Here is a 17,992-nt window from a genome sequence, read left to right as displayed (position 1 = left end):
TTTCACCTCAACAGTGCACATCCATTTGTTCTTTAGATAAAAATACCACAAAGCACTATGTTTTATCAGCAAGAATTGAGATTTCTAAATTAACCACTGCTGCTTACTTATTGCAACCACAGCTTTTTCCTTTTTATTTACCAGGAAATAATGAAAGACCATTCATTCAGATTTAATATAGGTAATTTTTTGTACCTGTCTTTTAATGGAGACTATATTAATAGCAAGTGAACTCTATAATTAATATAAATAATAGGGTGAAAGCCTATTTAAACTAAAGGGAAAAATGCTTTCAGAGTATACTATGCAATACTCTTTGATTAGTGTTTCAACAAGCCCAAGAATGAGCTTTTTCATTTCAGAGGAAAAAAAAAGACTTATAAAAACTAATGCCATTACTCTCTTTCTCCACCCCAAACCTTCTCATTTACTGTGTTTGCTTTTGCAGATGAACAACTACAGCATATTGGGGAATATATTGAAAGCTTTTGGAAGAATCCACTTGTGAATGACCCTAGCATTTATAAAAAACTATCTAGCAGCATGAAAGAAATCCCATACTGAGTTAGACAGAAAAGCAGCAATGACTTAACTCTTTTGACTCTTCAATGCAAAAAGCAATTTACGTCCATAACGGAGATCACAGTACAAAAGACTGCTCTTGGATGACCAGCCTAAGTTCCTAATCAACCCGTTAGGGCACCCTGAACCTATATTTTATATGGCACTAGATACAAGTATCTGATTATCTCTAAATGACACAAAAAATGTCAAATGTCTGGAGAAACACAAGAGTTACCAGTAGGGGGTCAGAGTAGAAAGATTTATTGGAATATGGGTGCTTAAAACGAAAGTTTGAAGGAAAGTTCTTGCCAAAACTGAACTGAGAAGAATATGCCAAGCATGAACAGCAGGAAGTAAGAAGACAGAAAGACTGGATTAAAGATAAAGTTTCTCAGTAAATCAATTTTCAGTGACAAAATGTCCAGCTTTCAATTGGCTCTAAGTCCATGGTAAAAGATTAATTTGAAGGAGAAGGATGTGAAATGCAAAAATTACACAAATCAAGCAAATTAAGTACATTTCTCAGGCACTGAAAGTTTTGGAAAAGAAAATCAACAGACTTTGGAGATGGGAAACTCAGAAGCCAAAAGTGAGAGTTCTTCAAACTTTCCACAAAATCTGAGAAAAGCATACAATGCATCTCTGCAAGCAGGTCATGGCTGGAGAATCTGGAAACTCCAAGCACATAATAATGCAAGTAAAATTTAGAACAAGTCAGGCAGAAATTTTATTAACTCTTGTCATAGTGAGAGAACATTGGGACAGCATCTCTCCCTCTCCTCCCCTGTTCCCTGTCAAGTGATCACTGAGACCCAGCCTAAATACTGCTTCAGAAAAAAAGAAAGAGGTGAAGAAAAACAATCATTTCAGTGTTAGCAGAGCCAGGTATCCATCCCTGGAGAGATGGACTCCATAAGGAGCTTGCTAACTGCCACACTTCTATAAATAACGTGACAATATAGAGATATGGTTCTTGGTGAAGCCTGTAGGAGTAGCACATCCAGTATTACCTTAGCTCAGAAGTGGTGAGTTGGAAACAATCACAGACTGTTAGCTTTTAATCAAATATTCTTTGAGTTAGGGAAAACGTCATAGCTAGACCTCTCAAATATTAAATATTAACAATTTTATGACCCCATCACAAAACCACTAATACTATTATTAGTATAACTGAAAATAAACATTTTTTCTTTCTTTGACATCCACAAAATGCATAGATTTAAAGATATTAAATATTAAAACCTTATGTAAAATTTCTGGATACCATAGTTAACAGCACATACAAGAACCCAAGCAGAATAAACTCCTGTAACTATATATAAATACATATGCTTGCAAGCTAACCAAATGGCAAACTCTGGGAAAACCCTGTTCATGGCAATGTGTGTCATAGGAGTAATATTGTCTGGACAAGAAATAAGTGCAGACACACTGGTGACAAAGCTAAGTGCCATCCTATAGCCCTGGGTTCCACTGCTGGGGGAGACAATAACAGAGCAGGCTGCAAATGAAGTATATTACACAGTCACCTGAAGAGAGCTGAGTAGTTCAAACAGTTGTACTTTGGTCCCTAGGGTTGCTGCATAGTTCAGTAATGCATACACATGTCCTATTGCTGATTAAATTAAAAAAGCAGGTATAGACATTTCTATATGTAGCTAAGTTTTTTCTTTTAATCTTCAGGAAATTTAGGAGACTTTCCCACAAAATGGAAATTCGGATATGCAACACAGCCTACTAGTAATGTACAGGGGGAAACAGGTGGACAACTCAAGTTAAATGTCATTTCAATGTTGAAGAAAGAGGAGAAAAACATGTCCTGAATCTTCACCACAAAAAGACAAAACAAAATGTCCCAACAGAATAATAACAATATGGGTTTTGTCAGTAGAAGATTAAGACTTTTAAAGTTTTAATTCTGAAAGACCAGACACATGTGGATATTGTTATTTCAGAAAGCAAGCGCAAAACCAGGTTTACTTATGTTACTGTTATCCACTGATTCCATTAAATTGACATGTTCTCCTGCTTGATACTGTTTGCTAACATTTCCATGAAGTTCAGATGAGCAGTGCAAATATGATATGCATACCATGTTGGATATCTGATTCACTATGAAGGCCTACACAGCTAAATTTATCCTGTTAGGATCTTTTCTTTCCTACATTTCTTAATAAGAAGCTCCAATTTTCACATGGCAAAATACAACCTTCAGCATTCTGTGTACTGTTTTTAATTAATATTATAATTCTACTTAAGCTGGCAACAAAATTCATTGAACCAAATTACAGACACTCAAGTTTGTTCACCCTGGGGAAAGAGGAAACAGGGATCTTGAACATTAGTGCTAAAGAAAATAAGGATGGGCAGGACAACATCTACTGTTACGCATCTTCACAAAGAATGTAGCTGCATAGGTTAAGGAGTAGGGTTTAAGGTAGCACATCAGTCTGTTTCTGATAGCAGGCTGACACTATTTACAGTGGCATGCCTTTTACAAATCCTGCTATCAATATGGTCTTTCAAGCACCTCTATAAATTTAATGCCTTGACTAAATTTGTTTCTAATTTCCCAATCTTCAGCATAACTATATTCTAGTAGACATAAATAAATCTTAATTATGTAACAGTCACCAGTAAGTGCAAAATGTTTGCAGAGATTTTTAGCCCTGTGGAAGGCACTGTGGCCAACTCTAAAGACTGAACTTGACAGGTACAACTTGAACTTGACCTACCATAGTCTGATGAGGAAGTCACAGTTGACTTCTGAACACGTATTGTTTTCTTCAGTTAAAAAAAAATACACAAACCTCCATACAGTTTTGACATAAAATCAAGACTGAACAGAAACATGGCTTTGGTGCACACTTAACTCTAAGTTTGAACCCAAGTTTCAGACTGATGGCAGGCATCTTTTTGTAAAAGCTCAATTGTAAATAACTGTATCAGTGTTTTAAACATTACATCATTGATGTGTAAAGTGCTTCAAAAACTTCAGATTAAATCCCTCCCAGCATTTTCAAGGGGCAGTGGGAGGAGAGAAATTCCAGCTAGAGAAGAAACAAATTCCAACTCAAGCTATATAATGAAACTATTATCTTCAAAATGAAGAAAAATATAGATGCAACACCCATCTATGTTGACTTAAAAATTACAGTATTAAAATTAATCTTATTCTTTGGAACAACAAATATATTTCAGTAATTTCTCTGTTCAAATGAATAATAAGAGTCTTGCTTAAAAGTTAAACTACTGTATCTTCTTCAACAGGCAAAATAAATAAATGCAAAGAAATTAGCTCCAATGGAAACCGAAAGAAAATCTCCAATCTAAACTGATTTATCCAAATACCTTAGAAGAACACTAAAAGAGAATCATGGGAAATGTAGAAGCAGTGAATAATGTTCACATGTCCCTCCCACTTAAGAAACAACTGTCAAGATGTTCTCTTCATGGCCAACATGCAGCAACAAAATAAGTCCCCGGGCAACACATCTGGAGATCCCTTCCAACTTAAATTATACTATAATTTACGTGAAAAATTACAAAATACTAAAGGGGAAAAAAAATCAAAACCCTAAGTAATTAACTTTAATATAGCCCCTTTCTACAATTACAACTTTAATCAGTAAATGAGGACAGGAAATTTGAACACAGTTAAGCATGGACTGGTCAATTAGAATGTGTTAGGTGAGGTATGTATTAGTTGTACTTACAGGTTAACAAAAAAACTTGTGGCTTTCACCTACAGTGGAAGCTCACACATAACTGAGTACAATCAGATCTCCTGGAAGAACTATGCTCCTATAGCTACACAGATGCTCATATATATGTAGACAGGTACACATTCATATGTATTTTTATATATGAACTTCTTTGAAGTGTGGAAACAGAATGTACTATTACATTCATAGAAAAAGAAGTTAATTAGTCAAGAACCAAAAAACGAACAGAACAGTATTCCAGACAGATGGTCCAGCACTTCTTCGGCAGATGGCTTTGCTAATTAGATACTGGCAAAAATAACATTAAAGAAGATAGTTTAATTACACAATGCCAAAAATTAACAACTACATGATATTTCCTTTTTTCTGTTTCATTATCTGCTTGCTTTCATCTCTTACATCATGTATTTAAACAATACTCTGGGGAGTTGGGGTATAATGGCAATAACCATAATAATATATGTCAACAAACATGAGTAATATTGCCTTATTGTTCACATCAGTCCAGCAATGGAATGGCTTCAAAATATTGTGACTTGTTTGGCGAGGATGTCTTGCAGCCTGCCTAATTAACTCCCAATGAACATGTATGCTGGAGTCCAAAAGCTGAGTTTAAAGAGGCCATAAAGAAAGTGTCAGGATCGTAAATGCAAAGAATGTAGCCACAGAGAAGTATACCAGCAAGACATTAGCAGCAAATTAGCAGCCACAGAGTTAGTGGTGGTTTTGATGGTTACCAGAAATTTTAAGGCATGATTTGGTATAATGACATCCTTGCTTCCAGCAAATACGTAAAGCCACTTAAGAAAGATTTATACCTCTCTATACTTCAGAGGAACCATTTTCCTTGCTTTCCACACAATCATGACCCCTCGTCCTTGCAGCCATTATTGTTGGAGCTGCCTATTTTACCAATGGGCTCCTGACAACAGTCAGCTTCAGAGAGTGATCACCCTCTGTGGGAAAAACTAGAGTAAAATATTAAAAAGGGACTTCCTTTCAACACAGCTTTCCCTTTTGGCTCACCAAAAAGGAAAAGCTGGTTTCTGGGGACTAAAGCCATCCTGGTTTTGTTTTCATATGAAGTGATAGGCCAGCAGCTCATACAAGAAGTCCAGCACCGTATGGACAACTTTACTAATTGGCTACGGACACTGAGGTGCCTTGCCACCAATTACTGCATGTAACAGCCAGTTCTCCTGGGAATAACATTATATGTGCTTTCATTTGTTCAGAACCAGTTTTTACTGTTCATCCACAGTTAGAAAATTACAGTTTCTTATATAATAAGCAGTGTGAAATGTATGAAAATAAACATCAAATCATCCTAAATTTTTCAGGGTTTGGAATTCAATAAGAACTGATAGATATATAATTTCATACCTAAACCAGGTAATATATGAAGCTTTATATGGCTTCAAGGAGTTGATGTCAACTTAATTTTATTTCAAATATATTGGCCTGAAGTATATAAAAAAGTGAGAAGTACATACCCTGCCAATTCATGGAGTAGCCGGAGTTTTAATTAGCTTATTTTATTGACTGTGCAAATAAATAGTAATTGAAAATTGTCAGAATACAATAATGTTGAAATAAAAAGGTAAGCATATGAGAGAAGAATTTAGAGCTACTAAGACTTTCACAAATGTTCAGTGTTGGGCTACTCCACTGACTTCAATGACACAAGATTCTGCCCAAGACTGAACTTTCGGAAATGCCACCTACCCATCCACCTGTGCATTCCCCTCTTTGTCTTCTGCAAAGATTTCTAAATGTCACAAACCATTCACTTGGTTTATATTTAACAGAGGCAGGTTTATAGAGGAAAATGTATTTCCAAACCTGGAAGTTAGCAACTCAAAACTTGACTATGTTCGGAAGTAGGGTTTTTAGTCCTGCTCCTAGAGAGTTATTCAAAAAACCCAAAACTGTTGCACTGTGACTTTCAAAGTTTTTAAAGTTCCAATCTGGAGTCTTGAGACTTTTATAGTTTTTATGGATATTAAAAAATTGAATGCAGGATTGTGTTGAAGGGGTAAAACAACAAAATGTTCTTGCATTACCAAACTTGGCAGCCATTCAGCAGGTAGGAATGAGATTTCATAACGTATTTTTAATGCACATTCTGAAATTATACTACATATAGTAAATTTAACGTATTGAATAAATTATATGTGAATCCTTTAAGATTTAACATCTGTGTTAGCACACTGAGTTTTAAAGCATTTCCTGCTTTTTGGCAACTGAGATTGATTTTAGTAGGCTCCAAGACCTTTTGAAAGCAACATTTCATTTTATTTTTTTACAAATAGTGTTTTAAACTTTTAGGTGCTGATGAGAAATGTCAGGATTCTCTTTATTTCAAGAAAGAGAAAGGTATTTCAATGTAATTTCATACTCCTCAACCCCCTAGGTTAAATAACTGATTAAGTGGAAAAAAGAGTCCCCTTGCACCAGAGTGCCACAAAACGTTGGTTTGCATAGGCATAGGCAAGCAGAAGTTTATTTTCCTGTATACCTGCTCATTGTTGCTAAGAAACATGGAAATGGGAAGGAGGAAGTGGCACCGGAATGTGGGCCATCTTGAACAGCAAGTTAGCATGGAGCAAAACAGCCATGCTGCCATGGGATGCGAGATTAAAGGAGTAGCCCAGAAATCATCCCTCCTTACCTTTCAGCCACAGACAGGAAGGTATGACACTTCAGAATACTTTGTGCAAATCAAAAACCTTCCTGAAAAATTTCTGAGAGGCACAGCCAATGTACTATATCTTGCCCCTGGGATGTCAAAGACAGTTGTATTATAGCTTCCAGATATGAACTCACAAAACCAGATGAACCTGAGAGATACGGTAGAGGATGAAATTGTAACACTTTCTAAGTCATACTGAAAATCTGAGACTACAAAAAAAAAAAAAAAAAAAAAAGAAATCTTTGTATTTCTATATGTGCATATGTAATTTTGTACATAATGACTCATCAGGAACAGAATAACAATTTTATCATAATTTCTGTTTGTCTTTTTTACTTATTTATTCACATAGTTTTGCCATTAGGCTTTAGTGATGGCAGCCTTGATTCTGTTAATAGTAATACCCATATATCATTCTAGAGAAAATACTACAGTGACTTTACAATAATTATTTACAATAATAAAAAAGTTTTTAGCCTAAAAAGGGCATATTAAAAGACAGTAAAGAGACAAAAATTGTTGAAGGAACAGTTGGGAGAAATCTCAAGGTCACTTGCTGTTGTGGGGGACTTTAACGTTCTGGGTATCTGCTGGGAACACAACGCAGCAGAGAGGGAACAATCCAGGAGGTTCCTGGAATGTATGGAGGGTAACTTCCTCACACAGCTGGTGAGTGAGCCGACCAGGGAAGGTGCTCTCCTGGACCTGCTTCTTGTGAACAGGGAAGAGCTTGTGGGGGAAGTAAAGGTTGGAGGCCGTCTAGGGTGCAGTGATCATGAAATGATTGAGTTTTCGATCCTTGGAGAAACAAAGAGAGGGGTTAGTAAATCTGCCACCTTAGACTTCCGGAGGGCAAACTTTGACCTGTTCAAAAGACTGATTAACAAAATCGCTTGGGAGGATGCCTTGAAGGATATGGGAGTCCAGGAAGGCTGGACATACTTCAAGAGAGAAGTCTTAAAGGCACAGGAACAGGCTGTTCCCACGTACCGAAAAACAAGCAGTGGGGGAAGGAGACCGGCCTGGCTAAACAGTGACCTTTGGCTGGATCTCAAGAACAAAAGGAGAATCTATGACCTTTGGAAGAGGGGGCAGGTCTCTTGTGATGACTATAAAGATGTAGTGAAGCTATGCAGGGAGAACATTAGGAGAGCCAAAGCACATCTAGAGCTCAACCTGGCTACAGCTGTATAGATAATAGAAAATGTTTCTATAAATTCATTAACAACAAAAGGAGAATTAGGGAAACTCTCCCTCCTTTATTGGATGCAGAGGGAAACACAGTAACAAAGGATGAGGAAAAGGCTGAGGTGCTCAACACCTACTTTTCCTCAGTCTTTAGCAGTGGAACTGGCTGTTCCCTGGACATCCAGCCTCATGAGCTGGGAGATGGGGAGGGGAAGCAGAATGAGGTCAGCACAGTTGAAGAGGAAGTGGTCAGAGACCTGCTAGACCACTTGGATGCACACAAGTCTGTGGGACTGGATGGGTTTCACCCAAGGGTGCTGAAATAGTTGGCAGATGTGCTTGCCAAGACGCTTTCCATGATTTACCTGAAATCGTGGCTAACTGGGGAGGTCCCATTGGACTGGAAGGTGGCAAATGTGACACCCATCTACAAGAGTAACAGAAAGGAGGATCCAAGAAACTATAGACCTGTCAGTCTGACCTTGGTGCCAGGGAAGGTCATGGAGCAGGTCATCTCAAGTGCCATTACAAGTCATATAATGGACAACCAGGGGATCAGGCCTAGTCAGCATGGGTTTATGAAAGGCAGGTCCTGCCTGACAAACCTCATCTCCTTCTACGACAAGATGACCCGACTATTGGACGAGGGAAAAGCTGTAGATATTGTCTACCTGGATTTTCAAAAAACATTCAACACAGCTCCCCATAGAATTCTCATTGAAAAACTGGCTGCCCATGGCCTGGATGAGCGAACGGTCTGCTGGATCAAGCACTGGCTGGATGGATGGTCCCAGAGAGTGGTGGTCAATGGAGCTAAATCCAGCTGGCAGCCGGTCACAAGTGGTCTTCCTCAGGGCTCAGTGTTGGGACCATTTCTGTTCAACATCTTTATTGATGATCTTGATAAGGACATAGAGTGTATCATCAGTAAATTCGCAGATGACACCAAGTTAAGCGGGAGTGTCGATCTGCATGAGGATAGGGAGGCACTACAGAGGGACTTGGACAGGTTGGATCGGTGGGCCAACGTTAACGGGATGAGCTTCAACAAGGCCAAGTGCCAGGTCCTGCACTTGGGCCACAACAACCCCATGCATCGCTACAGGCTTGGGGAGGTGTGGCTGGAGAACTGTGGAAGAGAAGGATCTGGGGGTTCTAACTGACAAACAGCTGAACATGAGCTGGCAGTGTGCCCAGGTGGCCAAGAAAGCCAATGGCATCCTGGCTTGTATTGGAAATAGTGTGACCAGCAGAAGTAAGGAGGTGATAGTCCCCCTGTACTCTGCACTGGTGAGGCCACACCTTGAGTATTGTGTCCAGTTTTGGGCACCTCAATACGAGAGAGATATTGAGGTGCTGGAGCGAGTGCAGAGGACAGCAATGAAGTTGGTGAAGGGCCTGGAGAACAAATCCTGTGAGGAGCAATTGAAGGAGCTGGGACTGTTTAGTTTGAGGAAGAGAAGGCTGAGGGGAGACCTCATCACTCTCTAGAACTACCTGAAAGGACATCGTAGAGAGGTTGGTGCTGGTCTCTTCTCACAGGTAATTAGTGATAGAACAAGAGGGAATGGCCTTAAACTGCAACAGGGGAGGTTCAGACTGGACATTAGGAAAAAAAAATTTTCACAGAAAGAGTGGTCAGAGAGTGGAATAGGCTGCCCAGGGAGGTGGTGGAGTCACCATCCCTGGATGTGTTTAAGGGTCGTTTAGATGAGATGCTGGGGGATATGGTGTAGGGGAGAACTTTGTAGAGTAGGGCTGATGGTTGGACTCAATGATCCCAAGGGTCTTTTCCAACCTGAATGATTCTGTGATATAAATTTCCATTATATATGTGACCAAATCAAGGTAAAACAATTTTAGACAGATGACAGCAGAGAGAAAGTAGAATGCTAACAGCAGAAGAAATGTAAGAACCACCAATTTATGCAGCTTGTTCAGTGAAAAGCCAGTGAAGAAACAAATGGTTTAACAACAAAGAGACACAAATATGAGATTTTCTACATCCTTCCAGTTAAAGTAATTGACTGGAAAGGTGATTTAGGAAGATCAAGATCAAGTTTTCTTCTTTCCATTTAAGGATAATACATAGATATGTAAGACATTTAGAAAGTGGATGGGGCAAAATGGAACACAATAAGAATACTACCACCAAATTTCCAGAGTTGGCAACAGGGTTGATGGCAGCACAACTGAGAGTTCACTTGGGGAAAGAAGAAAAAGTAATTCCTATTTTGGTTATGTTTCCTTTAAAATAATTGGATTTAATTTCACAAACACTCAGATGATCTGAGACACAAAATAGCAGGAGTATGGAGAAGAATAAAAGGCAAAGAGGCACATAAATGGGTGTCATCTACACATAGATAATATTGTGAGGTGTGGGGACAGGCAAAAAAACAACAGCAGACTGAGAAAAATTCTTATTAAACACAAAGAGCAAAAGATGGAAAGCTTGAACCTATAGCTACCAGGAAAATCACTGGAGTGTATCTTCACTGTTAAATTATACAGAGATCAGTGGTGAGAAAGACAAACAGAAGCATCAGGACTAAGGAGAGTATGTGCTCCGAATACAGAAATGTCTTCAAAAGAACATCGTGTACTCCGGTTGCAACGGAAGGAGCAGTGGGAACAAGGAGGCACATAATGCACCTTTAAATCACAATTTTATTGTGAAGATTTGAGATAACAATGAGGCTATGAAAAAGCCTGAATGTTAGTCCATTTTTCTCTTTTTTTGACAAGTGAATGGTCTAGAGTAATGTCAACGACCCACGGAGCTTTTTGCCTCCCGGTTATGTGCTAAACATCATTTAAGTTATTAATTAGTGGTCAGTGACATCTGGCAACCTACTATTAGACATGTGAAATGAGTGGGTCATTTCTATCCAATTTCTAAAGGACAAGCATTCAGATCCAAATGAGTCATAACTGGCCTTTTTTGCAGAGACAATAGAACAGCTGCTTAGAGGGAAAACATACCCCTGATATATATAAAGGTGTTTACCTCATTTCACATTGACAAGCGATCTCGGAGAAACAGATAGTCACTGAAACAACCACCATCATCATATCTTAACAATTCGTCTTCAACTTTTTCCTCGTATTTACCTCCCTGCTGACCTCATATTTCAGTTGTAGGAAGCTCTACCCAATCTTTAGACTCAGAGCCCTTAACTGTTGAGAAAGTATCTCCTAAATTGCAGTAACATGCAGAAATTTTAGTAACAATCTCACACAGGGAACCCAATCGAAGAAATTTATTTCTGAACCAGCTGTGTGATGTTCTCCTCCTCCTCCTTCTGTAGCCTCTTTTCCATTTTTCTTGGTTTAGAAACCCTTTGATTGCTATATTGCAAGAACAATATTGTACTTTGGTATTTTTCTCCCAGAAGCTGAAAGCTCAGTGGAGGTAGTGATAAAAACATGATAAATAGAGCTCATTCAATAGGATTCCCAGTCCAACTGTTAATAAGGCACTTCTATGCAGCCATGGGGATCTTATTTCTTTTTGTAGATACCATCAGCTTTCCCTCATCAAATTACACCTTATTAACAATTTGTCCCCTGATGGGTATGTTATAGCTCTTAGCTTTTTAACAGTGGTTTATATTGGCTACTAGTTTAGCATTATAAATAGAAAGTTACAAAAACTTTTTTATTACTAGGAATTATTTCTTAAAAATTCTCCTGTGCTTTTTTCTGTTGAAGAGAGTCCTTTGAAGTCAGTGTTCCAAATCCCAGAGCTTTTACCATAGCAAAACACTCCAAAATCAAAGGCAGATTTATCTAAGAAGAACAGAAGAAAGGCTAGAAACTGTACACATTCTCAATATCCACTACAGAAATGGGACAGTTTCTGCACAGTAGCTTATAATAGGAAACCCCCTCAGCGTATGCCTGAAGTACTGAAGAACTTGAGAATTAGACCAAAGTCCATTCATTTATAGCTCTTACTTTCCTTCAAATTCCGGAATGGGTCTGAAACTCAGATCAGGCTAAAGCTGCAAAGTCAGAAAGCTTCAAAAACTCAAAATTAATTTTCTATTTTAATTTTAATGGATATAAGAATAAAGAATTCTCAGTATTCTTGAGGGAAAAAATAAAGGATAATATTTATCTTGGTTAAAAAAAATAAAGAATAACTTCACAGGAAAAACACTGGATTTGTGCCTGCCTTAAGTGCAGGAAGAAATATGTTTTATTTTGAAACAATTCAATGGCATATACATTTGCTTAGCATTTCTCCACAATATTCTGTGTGATGCACACTTAAGAAGATCTAGGTATTAATAGCAGTTAAATCAAAATTCTCAGAGTTCAAGAAATAAGTTGTTGTGCTTTTCAAAAATATTGTGAGATTTTTATAGTGACATTCTGAATCTGTCAGTCTCCTTGCAGATTCTGTAACCTCTCCTTGCAGTGGAGTTTTTTCCAATGGAAAATGCCTACTGAAATTTTTTAATGCCTCCTGAAATTACCCAGTCTTTTTACCGAAATTCAAAGAACACATAAAAACTCAGAGTGTGCAAGACTCATAGTAAACTCTGCATCTATAAACATGTTTCTTTCACTCTGAAAACACAGTAACTACACATTAAAAAGAGTTGGGAAGCAAAAAGACTTAAAAACATAAAGAGTTAAAGAAAAGGGAATTCACATATTTAAAATTAATCTGCAATGCTAGCAAGGCTATTGCCTGCTCAGGGAAGATATCTGACATCTGAACTCAGACAGAACTAAAGAAAACTTTCCTGCATTAACTTTTCCTGAGGTACACTTCAGCCCTGAATTTTCAACTGTTTCCCAGCAACAGAGACTCTTCTACTGCCTGGGATCTTCAAGGAGAGAATAAGGCTTTACCTAAAGTTACCTGTAGGACTAGGATCTGAGTCTATGTTAAAGAAAAGAGATGAATAGCTACACTTTAGCTTTACAATACACAAACTGTCCTACAAAACAGGAGCAGGCACATCAGTGAACCTTGCTTACTCTATGTGGCAAAGGAAACTGATTTATCCTCATTTTTAAAACCCAGGTAGATCCTTTTGGCCTGCACATTAACTGTGACTGAGAATCTACATAACCAATTTCTCAAGTGGAAGAGGAACTTCCATCAGTTAACATAAAATAGGTCCTGTCTCACTGCCAGATCTTTTCAAGGACAATGCCCACGTAACTTCAAATGGATTAAAACAATGCATTTTCATAGCCACGTTCTTAGAAATAGCAGTAGATAATTTCTGGCAGCGTTCATCCAGGCTATCAGTATTCTCCGTTAATCACTGTGCTTTGAATTCAGATACTTTTAATATTAATTCTAATCTGTGAGTTACTGAAGAAAGCAGAGGGAAGGTGAGACAGAAAGAAGAGTGTGTGTATATTTAAAAAAAAATGCTAGGACATAGGCAGCTCAGTTGGCTGCCAGATGCCCACCCAGCTACTTTCTCATAAATTCATTTTCTTGTCAATTAAAAATAAAGTAGGATGGTGAGAAACAAAGACAAATCTAAAACACTTCCCTACAAACACCACCTTTTCACAGGATCAACGTTACCCCTTCACTCCAGACTCCTCTACCTCCACCCCCCCAGCAGTGCAGGGGGATGGAGAATGGGGGGCTGCAGTCAGCCCATAACAGCTCCTCTCTGCCGCTCCTTCCTCCTCATGATTTTCCCTACTCCAAACAACATTGACACCTAGAGACCCTTTTTTTCTAAATCCAAAATGATTTTGAAAGTTGCAGCTCTGTGAGAAAGCAGTTCCAGTTAACCTCATAAAATCTATACTATACTGAGATGTAGCAGATAGATTTCAATGGGAGTTACATGCAAGCAAGGACTAGTCACTTCACTGAAAAACAGAGGCAACAAAAAAACCCAAAAACTTGAATGTCATGCCACTGTATTGGAGTTATGGAATTATTACATGGGTGTATATATTACAGAGATACATTATATATATGTATATATAAAATATATATAAGCTTTATTATCGAATTATGTGTGTGTGTGCGCGCCAGTTTTTAGCTTTGATTCTGCACTTCTTTTGGTAATAGTTTACATGCTGCCCTCTTCAAATCACCTAAAATCCAATTTGAGTATCTTCATTCCTGATGCTCTCCATTCCCAGAAATCCATTCAGGAGAAAAAAAAAAAAAAGTTCTCACTGCCACTTCAGCTCTTAAAAGTGTTGATTCTGATGTATACCTTTGTACTGTCTTTGGTTTTTAATCATTTTGCCAAAAATGTACACATGTTCCTATTCTTACATGATAGACTGGATTACACCAAAAATTATGAAGACCCATTAACACAGATTGTATTTTTATGACTAATCAATAGGGCTAACCAGACTTTAGTAAAATAATCTGCTTCTAAGTCTTTTTAGTACTTCACATCTTTCTGAAACCTCCACCATTTAGACTGAAATTTTCCTCTGCTAGAGAGGAAAATATGAGCAAGTTACTTGTAAGAATAAGAGTAGAGGAAAATAAACTTTTTCAGTTGTTCTATTTGTAAAACTCTCATCTGCCTCTTTCTTATTCCACACACAAAGCAACTGATGTGAAAATAATAGGCAGCTTTTTGAGAAGTTCTATTCTGTGCTTGACCAGAAAAAGCTTCTGATTTTACAAAGTTATTAGGATAGCAAAACTTCAGAACAGAATTAAGATTATGAATGCATGTGACCTGGATTTTGCAATTTTTTTCTCATTTTTCTGGGATGATTAAATAACATCTCATAACTTTATAGAGATGGTTGATGTCCACAGGCAAGAAAACTCAATAGTTCAAAATAGATTCTTCTGCACCAAAAAAATGCTCTTGGCAAGAACATCATACATTCCCTAAAAGATAAACTGCTGCTGCTAGTACTAACAACAACAATAACAATAACACCAATAATAGCAGTATTAAAGTAAATGACTAAACTATACAAGGAAAAAGAGGTACCCCAAAATAAGATGGGTATATGCTTCATTTTAGAGCACTGACTGCCCCCCTTACAGTTGGAACTAACTGCTAGAGCAGGAGAACACTCAAAGCACAGCTATATTAACAGAATATGGAAGTACCTAAACTAAAAGTAATGTAAAATAAAAGCTATCATACCAGTAAGCAAAAATAGGAAGACATAAGGCTTTAGTTTTTGCTATTTTTCATCATCTTCTCTTACTACACTGTCCCAAATCCACTGCCAACAAACTGCTGCACTGCATTATTGACAGTTAGGAATTATTTTTGTACTCATCAATTTAATTCCTTCCTTCCAAATTTATCTGTGAACTCCTCTATAGTGGAATTAACTCACTGAACGTGCTAACTAAATTAGCACATTTTAACTAACCAGTCCAGTAACCCACCAAATGCCTCCTAATGCTCACATTAGCAACTTCCAGTATACAGTAGTCATAGCATCAATAAATACAAACTTGTGTCAATAAATGGATAGAGTAATGCATGTATAGTACATGTTTTTAATCTCAATCTAAATTACATACAAAATCACGCTTGATGTTGTGGCAGCTGAAATTTATTTTCTAACATACATTATTTTTCTAGTACAGATGTAGCTTGTCATGTCTTACTGTCGAAAGAATGCTAGCTTTCCAAATGTGATAAGCCAAGCAGGAATCTCAATCACTCGGCTGTTGTTCTTTTTTTAATGAAGAGAGATTGGTATCTCAAGAATCTTGGGGGGTAATGCAGATGTGATGCAAGGCAGAGCACAGATAACAATTCTGACTTGGTAACAGCCTGAACATACTTAAAATGCATGCTTTCAAATCCCTCCCACTGTCCCCACCACAATAATATCTCTTATCAAAGTTTCATCTATTTTAGGAGGTAGGTTCTCCACAAATGCTAATCTGTTCGGATTCAATTCCAAACTGAAACACGCACTTGTATAAATTAAAACAACTGAACAAGCCAAAAATTTCAATGGGTTGGCTACTTTCTTCGCACAAGAGGCAATGTATTGCACTGCACAGGGAGCTCAGAGGGAATTTATTTTGTATTTTAGCACAAGTCAACACAATTTTAATTTCACTTCCCATGTTACATGTTTCATTCATGTTCCTCAACCTAAACACTGCAAGTGAAAGCAGGAATGCATGAAGAGAGGGCACTAGCTAGTATAACTGGCAGTCACACAGAGTAAATATGCTGTATCTGCGAATGGACAGAGTGTCTCACTATCACACATGACTATGTGCCCCAGTGAGCAGATAGGCCAAGCGTCTTTTGGCCTTTCCTGAAAAAATTACATACCATAGTTGGGAAGAATCCTCAACTGGAGTGAGATGGAAAAACTCACTGTAAACAACTACATGGGGACAGTGAAAGCACTGAACTGTTGAAGAATTAAATAAAGAGGCACCTCTTGAGATGACCTTCAGGGACACTGCAGGACAACACTATGCCCGAGACAAGTCCCGGTGATGTGGTAGCAGGTGACTGAGCAGAAGGAGAGGAAAATGATCCAGTGTTGGATTCTCTCTCCCTATGCTAACGTACAGGAGCAGAGAATCCGACAAAAAAGAAGTAAGGTATGGTGGTGATTTGATCATCAGATGGTGCACAAAGAAAGATGAGACAAATTTAGTGCGATCCATAGCTCATGTCATATATCATCTCCAAAGTTACTTATGGAAACAGAAAAGGATGGAAAGGGAAAGAGAAAAAGGAAAGCCTCTCTCCAGTGGCCAGCTAGGAAGACAAGCGATTGAAGTATGTAGATGAGCATCCTCTCCAGTGCAACAGGTAGCCTCCACAAACGCATACTCAGAGTAATGTTAGGAGTTCAAAAAGTGCAGTAGCAATGGCAGGCTTCAGCTACCCTCAGAAAGTCTGGGTATGCATTACACTGAAGCCTGGCAGCAAGAGTAAAGTTTTAGACACAAACCAAGATTTTCATGAAGCAACTCAACATGAGGACCAAGAGTGAAGAAACAACTCTTGACTGTCCTACATAGCATGCAGGAATAGCACTGTAACAGCAACCACAATGTACTTAGATTCAGCATCACTGCAGGAGCAACTGAATACCCAAATCCACTACACAGCATGTTCTCCTTCATAACAGGGAACTTCAGTATGAAGAATCTTGATAAAAAAGAGCTAACTGAGGCAGCTGAGAGTTAAAGTTTTGCAGGCAGCATTCAAGGATACCTAGCTGGAGACACAAGACAAATGAACACTACCCATCAAAAAAAAAAAGATACAAGGGAAAGGACAAAAGAAAAATCTATGTCTTGGCACAGATTAACAGCAGGGCAGAAATAGTTAATAAGAGGAGGAAAGCATTTTCAGAAACTAAAGCAGTGTCAAAATGAAGAAAACAATAGATCAAAACTCTGGCAGGTTGAATCTAAAAACCTAACAATGTAGACCAAAAAGAGCTTGAAGAACATTTTGCAAAAGCCATAAATATTACTAATAAATCCTTCTTCAAACACATTAAAAGCAGGAAGCTTGACAGTTCACAGAAGCAGTAAATGATCAAAGAAGTGATTAAGAAGATAAAACCACACCAGAAAAAATAAATTTCCCCCCTGCTCAAGTTCATCATGGAAGAGCTCAAGGAAGTTCTCATCCCAGAATAGGCAGGGGTGCTCATCAAAAACTCTGTCTCAAACCACAGTGCCATTAAAAGAGGTTACAGAATACAGATAAAATGAAAAGCAACAGATTTGCAGGATAGTTATTTATTCAAGAATATTAAAAAAATTCAGAGATGGAAGTGCTGAACTATTAATCAGTGTAATATCTTTAGCTTACAGCTGCTTTGGTACCTGAGGATTGGAAGATAGCAA

At 38.0% G+C, this 17,992-nt stretch overlaps 1 protein-coding gene across 4 annotated transcripts in view; it reads right to left on the bottom strand.

Moving 5' to 3' along the window:
* SEMA5A (semaphorin 5A) overlaps positions 1–17,992 on the bottom strand; it is a 354,251-nt gene that overhangs the window by 158,290 nt on the left and 177,969 nt on the right. The gene's annotated exons all lie outside the window — the stretch shown is intronic.

This window comes from Strix uralensis, chromosome 1, assembly GCF_047716275.1.
Source record: "Strix uralensis isolate ZFMK-TIS-50842 chromosome 1, bStrUra1, whole genome shotgun sequence".
Taxonomy (NCBI): domain Eukaryota; kingdom Metazoa; phylum Chordata; class Aves; order Strigiformes; family Strigidae; genus Strix; species Strix uralensis.
Note: the sequence above shows the minus strand (reverse complement) of the source record. Positions and strands in the feature narration are given on the sequence as shown.